The following is an 8,240-nucleotide window of genomic DNA, read 5'->3' as shown; positions in this document are numbered from 1 at the left end:
TATCAACCTGGGGTTTAACAACACCCCTCCCAATTACATACCCCAAATACCGGGCTTCTTCTAGCCCGATGTGACATTTCTTGGGGTTCGCGGTTAGACCTGCCTCCCACAGATCGTCAATCACAGCTTGTACTTTCTGGAGATGAGTCTCCCAGTCCAAGCTGTAAATGACAATGTCGTCCAAATAGGCCGAAGCGTACTGCCTATGTGGCCTCAGGACTCGATCCATCAGTCTCTGGAAGGTCCACGCTACAGAGTTGATGCAGCTTCAAATCAAGCCAGTACAGGTGACTCTTAACCAAATCCAATACAATGCCACTTGGTCGCTTGATGTCAGAAGTCACGAGTTGCTTCCTGTATATTCCGTTCCCAATCTGACCAATAAACAAACCCAGAAATTGGATCAATAGCAATAGAAGATGGATCCTTTAAACCAGTGTTGAACAAGACTTTCCGCTTTGACCCATCAAAGTTTGACACCGATATGGTCTTTAAACCAGTATCTGTCCAATAAATGTTCTTGTAGATCCAGTCAACAGCAATGGCAGCAGGACTATAGAGTCCATCTATGACCTTTACGTGTCTTCCTATACTATCACGGCTATCCACAGATGCCCGAAATATTGACTTCTGAATGGTGTCGGCCCAGAAAAGGCTATGCCCTGAGATATCGGCATCAAGTGCCACTGTGTTCCGCAGCTGCTCCACTAGTTGGATATATTCCTTCCTTTCAAGTCCAATCTTTCGGATATCCCTGCGATTTGTGAACATCAGGCAAGGTTCTCTTCCTACTGCCTTGCAGACACCGGTGGTCAGATCCATTTGGTAGCCTTTGCTGCATTCACACTTGTATCCTCCTTTCAGGTTAACACATATTTGACTGCAGATGCCAGGATTTTGACACTCATAAATATCTCCACATGTTTTTCGGTCAATCAGTTCAAAGCCAGCTAGACAGTCACATTCATAGCCAACCACCAAGTCATGGCATAAATGAGAGCAGCCCCCATTATTCACCAAACACTCGTTCAAGTTACACTCCTTTGCTGGTTCATCACTCCAGTCTTTGCAGTCTTTTTTTCTGGTTGCACACCTTGTGTATATCAATGCATTCCCCAGATTTGCACTTGAACTTTCCAGATCCTGAACACTGATTGACATTTTTACAGCGCATTTCATCAGTGCCATCAAGGCAGTCTCTTACACCATCGCATTGCCTGGTACCATGAATACAGTTCCCATCCTCACATTTGAATTGATCAGGCTGGCAAGTACGAGAGGGGCAGTTCCTTTCGTCACTTTTGCATTTGCCCTAGCCTGAGAAAGGGTAGGATCCTTTATTTGCTCGCTTTGGAAGTCATCTTTCTGAACTTCTAAATCCGGCAAACGGGGAGGTGGACGGCTGTCGGCCTCCTCCTCTTCCCCGATCTCCTCCGTATCACCCGCCATGACTGAAAACGGGCACTGCAGGTCATTTCCCGCAGACTCTTCCCCCGAGTCTTCCGGGGAGACCTCTTCCAGGGGTTCGGGACCCACACGTGCCCTGGGAGAAGAATCATGTACACTATTACCTGAGGGCATCAACTGATTCTCCCACAATTGCCAGAAGTGGGGAAAATCCCGGCCCAGGATAACATCATGCAATAACGCCGGGACGAGTCCCACTTTATGTTGCACAGACCCATAGGAAGTAGTAATGCATATGACCGTGGTGAGGTACGAACAGGTGTCTCCATGCACACACGTTACAGAAAATTTGTCTGATGGTCCAGTCGGGGCTGACACCAGACTGGCCTTCACCAGAGTCACCACACTTCCCGAGTCTAACAATGCCACCACATTTTTGCCATCAACAGTTAAATCACACAAATGTTTTTCCACATCCTTTTGACCGGCATTCACACTCACTACCTGTGCAACCATAGACATGCGGTTTTTAGAGTCTGTGACATCGCACTGCATGGGTTCAGTAGTGACCGGACAGTTCGCAGCAATATGTCCCATCTCTTGGCAGCGGAAACACCTAACGGGCCCCTTGCTTAGACCATAGTTCGTTACTCTCGGCCTCGCAGTGCGGGCAGTCCCGTTTTCCTCCCCCACTGTCTTAGGGATTTTTCCATCTCCCCTACTCCCTGGAACAGTCTTACCGGTTCCCCGTGGAGATGATGAAGAACGAGGTGGGGTAGCGTCGTCTCGGAGTCCTTCCGCCACGGAGTAACGTTCAACCAGATCCACAAGTTGATCTGCCGTCGTAGGATTTCCATGGCTTACCCACTTCCTCAGGGCTGGCGGTAGAGCTCTCAGGTACTTTTCCATGACGACTCTCTGGATTATCTCTGGCGCTGTCAACACCTCGGGTTGTAGCCACTTCTTCGTCACGTGGATCAGGTCGAACATCTGTGACCGCGGTGGTTTATCCGGCTGGATAAGTCCATTGATGCACTCTCTGTGCACGGACAGCGGTCGTCACTCCCAGCCGGGCCAAGATCTCGGCTTTCAATTTGTCAAAGTCCTGCGCAGCTTCAGGTTCTAAGTCATAATACGCCTTTTGGGCCTCACCGGAAAGAAACGGGGCAATCAGGCCGGCCCATCGTGCCTTCGGCCATTTTTCGCGCACCGCCGTCCGTTCAAACGTGGTCAGGTATGCCTCAACGTCATCTTCGGTCGTCATCTTCTGCCACTACCGACTCACGTGAATCACTCTCGACTCTGCTTCCAGGTTAACCTCAGGTAAGCTTGCCAAGCGCTGCGCCACCTGCTGGAGAAGCGAACGATCGGTAACTGTCATGTCCACCAACTCCTTCAGCTTGGCCATCATCACCCGATTAGCTTCTTGCTGGACGGCGGTGGACTGTACCAGCTCTTTCACCACGTCGTCCATACTCATGCTTGCAACGTGATGCCCGCGTTCTCCACCACAATGTGATAAAACACTCCGGGATCGGCTTTGCTGGGGTCAAAGGTCACGTGCGTTCAGCATGAAACTCAGGCGCAGAGCTGGGATTCGGGTGTAACTGACCCTGGGTCAGGTTTATTAACGGTGAAAGCAATGCAAAAGGAAATAAAACATAAAACAAATCCTTGCCTGTCCGGCACTAACTAAACAATGGACAACCTAACTACCAACTGGCGGGCTTCTCCCGTCCAGCCAAACCACAGTTGCAGTGGGCACTGCTTTCACTCACGTGTGTCTCTCACACAGACAGGCTCTCTGTATTCCCAGGCTGAGACACTCACACAACCACCTGGCATCCTTTTATATCCACCTCCCATCATTCATTAGCAAGCAGGTGCGATACTGACCAGACTAGGCCACATAGGAAAGGAATCTGGGCGAGATATACATGCCCTCATCCACTATTCCCACATGATTCTCACACTAGGAAGAACAAAAAAGAGAGGCACAAGGGGAATACTAAATGCAGACAAGGAGGATTTGAGAACTTTTATTAGCCAAAGATCTTGTCTTTCCCTTTCCACTTGAATGTTTGACAACCTCTTACATACTTGTGAATTAATGGACAATTTTGTATTCAATTTGCATTACGTTGTCTATATTAATCATTGGTTTTTTATACTAGTTATTCCTTGTTTCCCCTTTCTTCTTATTCTCCCTGATTGCCTTAAAAACATTAAATAACATTCTACATAATTATATGAATATTGAATTGTCCTGGTAACAATATATTTAAATCTACCAATTATGACAGACTTGCTGTTATTTTTATTCTCCATTATATAGATTCAGTAGGCACTTTTGCGATGGAGTTCCACCTCTCTCTCTGTTCTTTCCCACTGCGTTTTTCGTCGCTATGTTGCTGCTAAGGCGCTGGCTGCTGCATGTGACCTCACTCTGTGGGCGGATGGTGGGGTGGATGTGGTGCTCATTGTTCTATTGTGCATGTCCTGCCCACTGTCTTGCGATTGGCTGCCTGTGTGTGATGTCATCCTGAGGGCAGGGGACTGAACAGATGCGAGGCTCATTCTTTTTGTGCACACGTCCCACCCACTTCTCTCCTATTGGCCCGTCGCCCTCATTCCAGCTCAGCAATTGGGTATTTAATGAGACAATGCACTGATGATAGCCACATCCCCCGAGGAAGCGGACTTGCCGCGAAACGCGCATTGGGGTTGCCTGATCCACACAAAACGAGGTCTGTCATGATGGGTACGTTTGTGAGGCATTGAACCTTTTATTTTCTTCGTGTATCGGGTCAGTGTGCAATATTTTGGTTTCACCATTGTGCAGTGTGCTTGACGTTCCACTTGCTATTACAGCTGTATGAGTGAGTTATATGGATACTTTGTTTACTTTTATATTACTTCCATTTAGCTGCTTTCAATGGGGTACTTAGCATAATTAGCACTTTCAGTGTTTACAACATGCTATATACCTCAGGCACACATTGTTATTTTAGCCATCCCAACCTCCAACCTGTTACATATGAGTGACCTCTTTTGTTGTTAATCAGGCTGCTATTGTTCTGGGTACATTGCTTACCATCCCCTGTTGACTGTCTTTTTGCTTGACTTCACCCTGTTCTCTTGTGCTTTTTGAATATTTAATAAAATGATTATTTTTCATGTAGCTTTGGACTCCTTTTCCTCATTGTTTCCAGACTAGGGAAGAGCAGCGAGCAGGATCTGTGGCAGCTGAGCATGTGGACGAGGTGGCAGAACGACATGACACTGCACAACTTCAGGTATTAAGACATAAAGTTTACTCAAAGACAGACATAGTGCATGAACGAAACATAATGATGCCAGGCTCCCGATTCCGCACATCAGGGAAGGGTACACATCTCAGGGTAACAGACGAAGGCAGGAGGACATCACGGGTTGATGCAGTCCAGGGTTATCTGGATGGGCATACTAGGATGGCCTATCTCTCAGGACTCAAGTATAGCACTGGCTCAGCAGGAGAACATCAGACAAACCCCCAGGACAGACGTCAGACAATGACAAGGGTCATCACAGGTTGATGCAGTCCAGGGTCATCTGGCACGGGCATACTAGGACAGCCTCTCTCTCAGGCCTCAGGCATAGCACAGGCTCAGCAGGAGAACATCAGACACTGATCCAGGACAGACGTCATCACAGGGGGATCTCAGGGAACCAGCGGAACATCGGGACACAGGCAGGACAGGAAAAGGAACTCCGGCATGAAAATCATAGGTCATCACTGGTTAGATCCAGGCAGAGCTGTCACCGGGAAACAAGGCTGGAGACTCTCCAGGAACACAGGCGGGACTGACTCTGGAACACAGGCTGGACCACCAGGACCACGGACCAAACATCTGGACAAGGGCAGGACAATGAGGACTGTTGTGAGTTCATTTTCCCCTTCACTACTGAGGCCCGAGGAACTCCCTCTTCTGGTGAAGAAAGGTAGTGAGCCTGATTGTCAAACACCTGGGCCTAATGATGATGACTGCCTGAGTAGAGTTACTGACTGGATATAAGGCTGCCGACGCCCTTCTGCCCTGCGGGTGATTTCTCTGTGGGATCCTTGGAGACCAGTCTGAATTCCTGCTCCTCTAAAGCTAAGTTTTCTGCTTGGCCTTTTGCATTTTTGCTTTGACTTTGTTTTGCTTTGTTTTTCTGGATTTCTGCCATTCCCTGCTGGGGTGAGCTGAATTCCTTTAGCTCTGTCTTCTGAAAATACCTGAGTGCTGATTTAGTTTTTGAAGCCTAGCTGCTTCAGGGTCTTTTTCCATATCAGCTTGTTGGCTTATGTCTTTGATAGGTTTTTGGCAGATTGCAGACAGCAACCTTCCTTTCCTGTTCTGTTTAGTTAGCTTGGGCCCCATCGTTTGCTCAGCCTATCCTTCTATCTGTGTAGGTGTTTTTTCATCTTGCTTCACCGTCATTATATGTTGGGGGCTGCCTTTTACTTTGGGGTCTGCTCTGGGGCAGGTTAGATTTCCTTTTCTGTCTTTAGGCTATTTAGCTCTCCGGCTATGATCGAGGGGTCTAGGGCACCGTAGGAACCCCCCACGGCTACTGCTAGTTGTGTTGATAGGTTCAGGGGTCTGCAATCTGATAGTTGCCAACTTCTCTGGTTTTCTGGACGTAGCTTCTATTTTTGTGTCTGCCTCCTACGGTGACTCAATCATAACAGAATCACCCGCCATACCGCAGATCCTAGGGTACTCAATAGCAGGAAAGAATTGTAAAAAAAAAAAAAGTGTGTATATTTTTTCCTCTATATCTCTGAGGCCGTAGGGGGAATTTTTTTTTCTCTCAATGGAGATAAAGCAATTGTCTGATCGTGTGGAGCAGCTCGCTGCGGAAGTGCGGGGAATTTCCGCCTACCTTGCTCATTCACATGCTGCTGAACCAAAGATTCCTACACCTGATGTATTTTTTGGGGATCAGTCTAAATTTTTGAATTTCAAAAATAATTGTAAATTATTTTTTGCCTTGAAGCCTAACTCGTCAGGGAGCTCCGCGCAGCAGGTTAAAATTGTCATTTGTTTGCTGCGTGGCGATCCCCAGGATTGGGCGTTTTCTTTGAAACCAGATGATCCTATTCTGACTAATGTGAACACATTTTTTCAAGCCTTAGGGTTGTTGTATGATGAACCTAATGCCATTGATCAGGCTGAAAAGACCCTGCTGGCATTGAACCAGGGTCGAGATTCTGCAGCATGGTACTGTCAAAAATTCCGAAAGTGGGCAGTACTTACTACCTGGAATGATAATGCCTTGGCTGCTCTCTTTTGGAAGGGGTTGTCTGAAGCCGTAAAAGATACTCTGGTGGGATTTCCTGTTCCCACTGGTCTTGACGATTCTATGTCATTAGCCATTTGGTTGATCGGCGTTTGCGCGAACGCAAAGCTGCACGAGAGGTGTTGCCACCTGTTGAACAAATGTCTGAACCTATGCAATGTGATAGAGTTTTGTCTAGAGAGCAGCGTCAGGAGTTCAGAAGGCGTAATAAGTTGTGTTTTTTCTGTGGAGATGCCTCGCATATTATTTCTGTCTGTCCTAAACGAGAGAAACGCTTTGCACATACGTTTTCTGTTGGTGGTGTTCAACCTAAGCTTCTTCTGGCAATTACTCTGATCTGCTCCCTGTCCACATTTTCCGCCAAGGCTTTTGTGGATTCGGGAGCAGCCCTAAACCTAATGGACTTGGACTTTGCTAAACGTTGTGGATTTCCGATGACACCTCTGCAGACGCCTATTCCTTTGAGGAGGATTGATGCTACTCCTTTGGCTAAAAATAAACCTCAGTTTTGGACCCAGGTGGTAATGCGGGTCGCCCCAGACCATCAAGAAAATTGCAGATTTTTGGTGTTGCATAGTCTGCATGATACTATTGTTCTGGGGTTTCCCTGGTTACAAATTCATAATCCAGTTTTGGATTGGAAATCTGTGTCTGTGGTGAGTTGGGGTTGTCAGTGTGCCTTTAGTGAGGCTTCGGTGTTTTCCACCTCTCCTCAGTCACATGATGTTCCTGATTATTTGGTGGACTTTTATGATGTATTTAGTGAGAATGAGTCTGCGTCTCTGACTCCTCATAGGAGTTATGACTGTGCTATTGAACTGAGCCCGGGGTGTAAATTTCCCAAGGGTCGGCTCTTCAATTTATCTGTACCCGAGCACAAGGCTATGCGATCCTATATTAAGGAGGCGTTGGAGAAGGGTCATATTAGACCATCCTCGTCACCCTTTGGTGCCGGTTTTTTTTTTGTAGCCAAAAAGGATGGATCATTAAGACCTTGTATTGATTATCGTGCCCTCAACAAAATTACTGTTAAATAACAGTATCCGTTACCCCTGATTTCTGATCTATTCTCCAGAGTAAAAGGTGCTTGCTGGTTTACCAAGCTTGACCTCAGGGGGGCGTATATTCTTATTCGCATTAAGCATGGGGATGAATGGAAGACGGCGTTTAATACTCCAGAGGGACATTTTGAGTACCTGGTGATGCCTTTTGGGCTTCATGAACGATATTTTCCGAGATTTTGTCGATAAATTTTTGATTATCTATCTGGATGATATTTTGATCTTCTCCAAGGATTGTGATTCTCATGTGGAACATATTCGTACTGTGTTCCGGATCTTGAGGGAGAATTCCCTGTATGTCAAAGGATCTAAATGCCTTTTTGGAGTACAGAGGATTTCTTTTTTGGGATTTATTTTGTCCCTGTCAACTATTGAAATGGACCCGGCCAAGGTACAGGCCATTTACGATTGGGTTCAGCCCACTTCTTTGAAGGCCCTCCAGAAGTT

The 8,240-nt window shown here is 46.9% G+C and overlaps 1 pseudogene; it reads right to left on the bottom strand.

Annotated features, from left to right (window-relative positions):
• Nucleotides 1-203: 203 nt before the first annotated feature.
• On the bottom strand, nucleotides 204-2,887 carry LOC141054928 (very low-density lipoprotein receptor pseudogene; annotated as a pseudogene).
• Nucleotides 2,888-8,240: the final 5,353 nt, after the last annotated feature.

Source organism: Dendrobates tinctorius, unplaced genomic scaffold (genome assembly GCF_039654945.1).
Source record: "Dendrobates tinctorius isolate UK_male_01 unplaced genomic scaffold, ASM3965494v1 ptg000181l, whole genome shotgun sequence".
Lineage (NCBI taxonomy): Eukaryota > Metazoa > Chordata > Amphibia > Anura > Dendrobatidae > Dendrobates > Dendrobates tinctorius.
The sequence above is the reverse complement of the archived record's forward strand: the minus strand, read 5'-3'. Positions and strand labels throughout refer to the sequence as shown.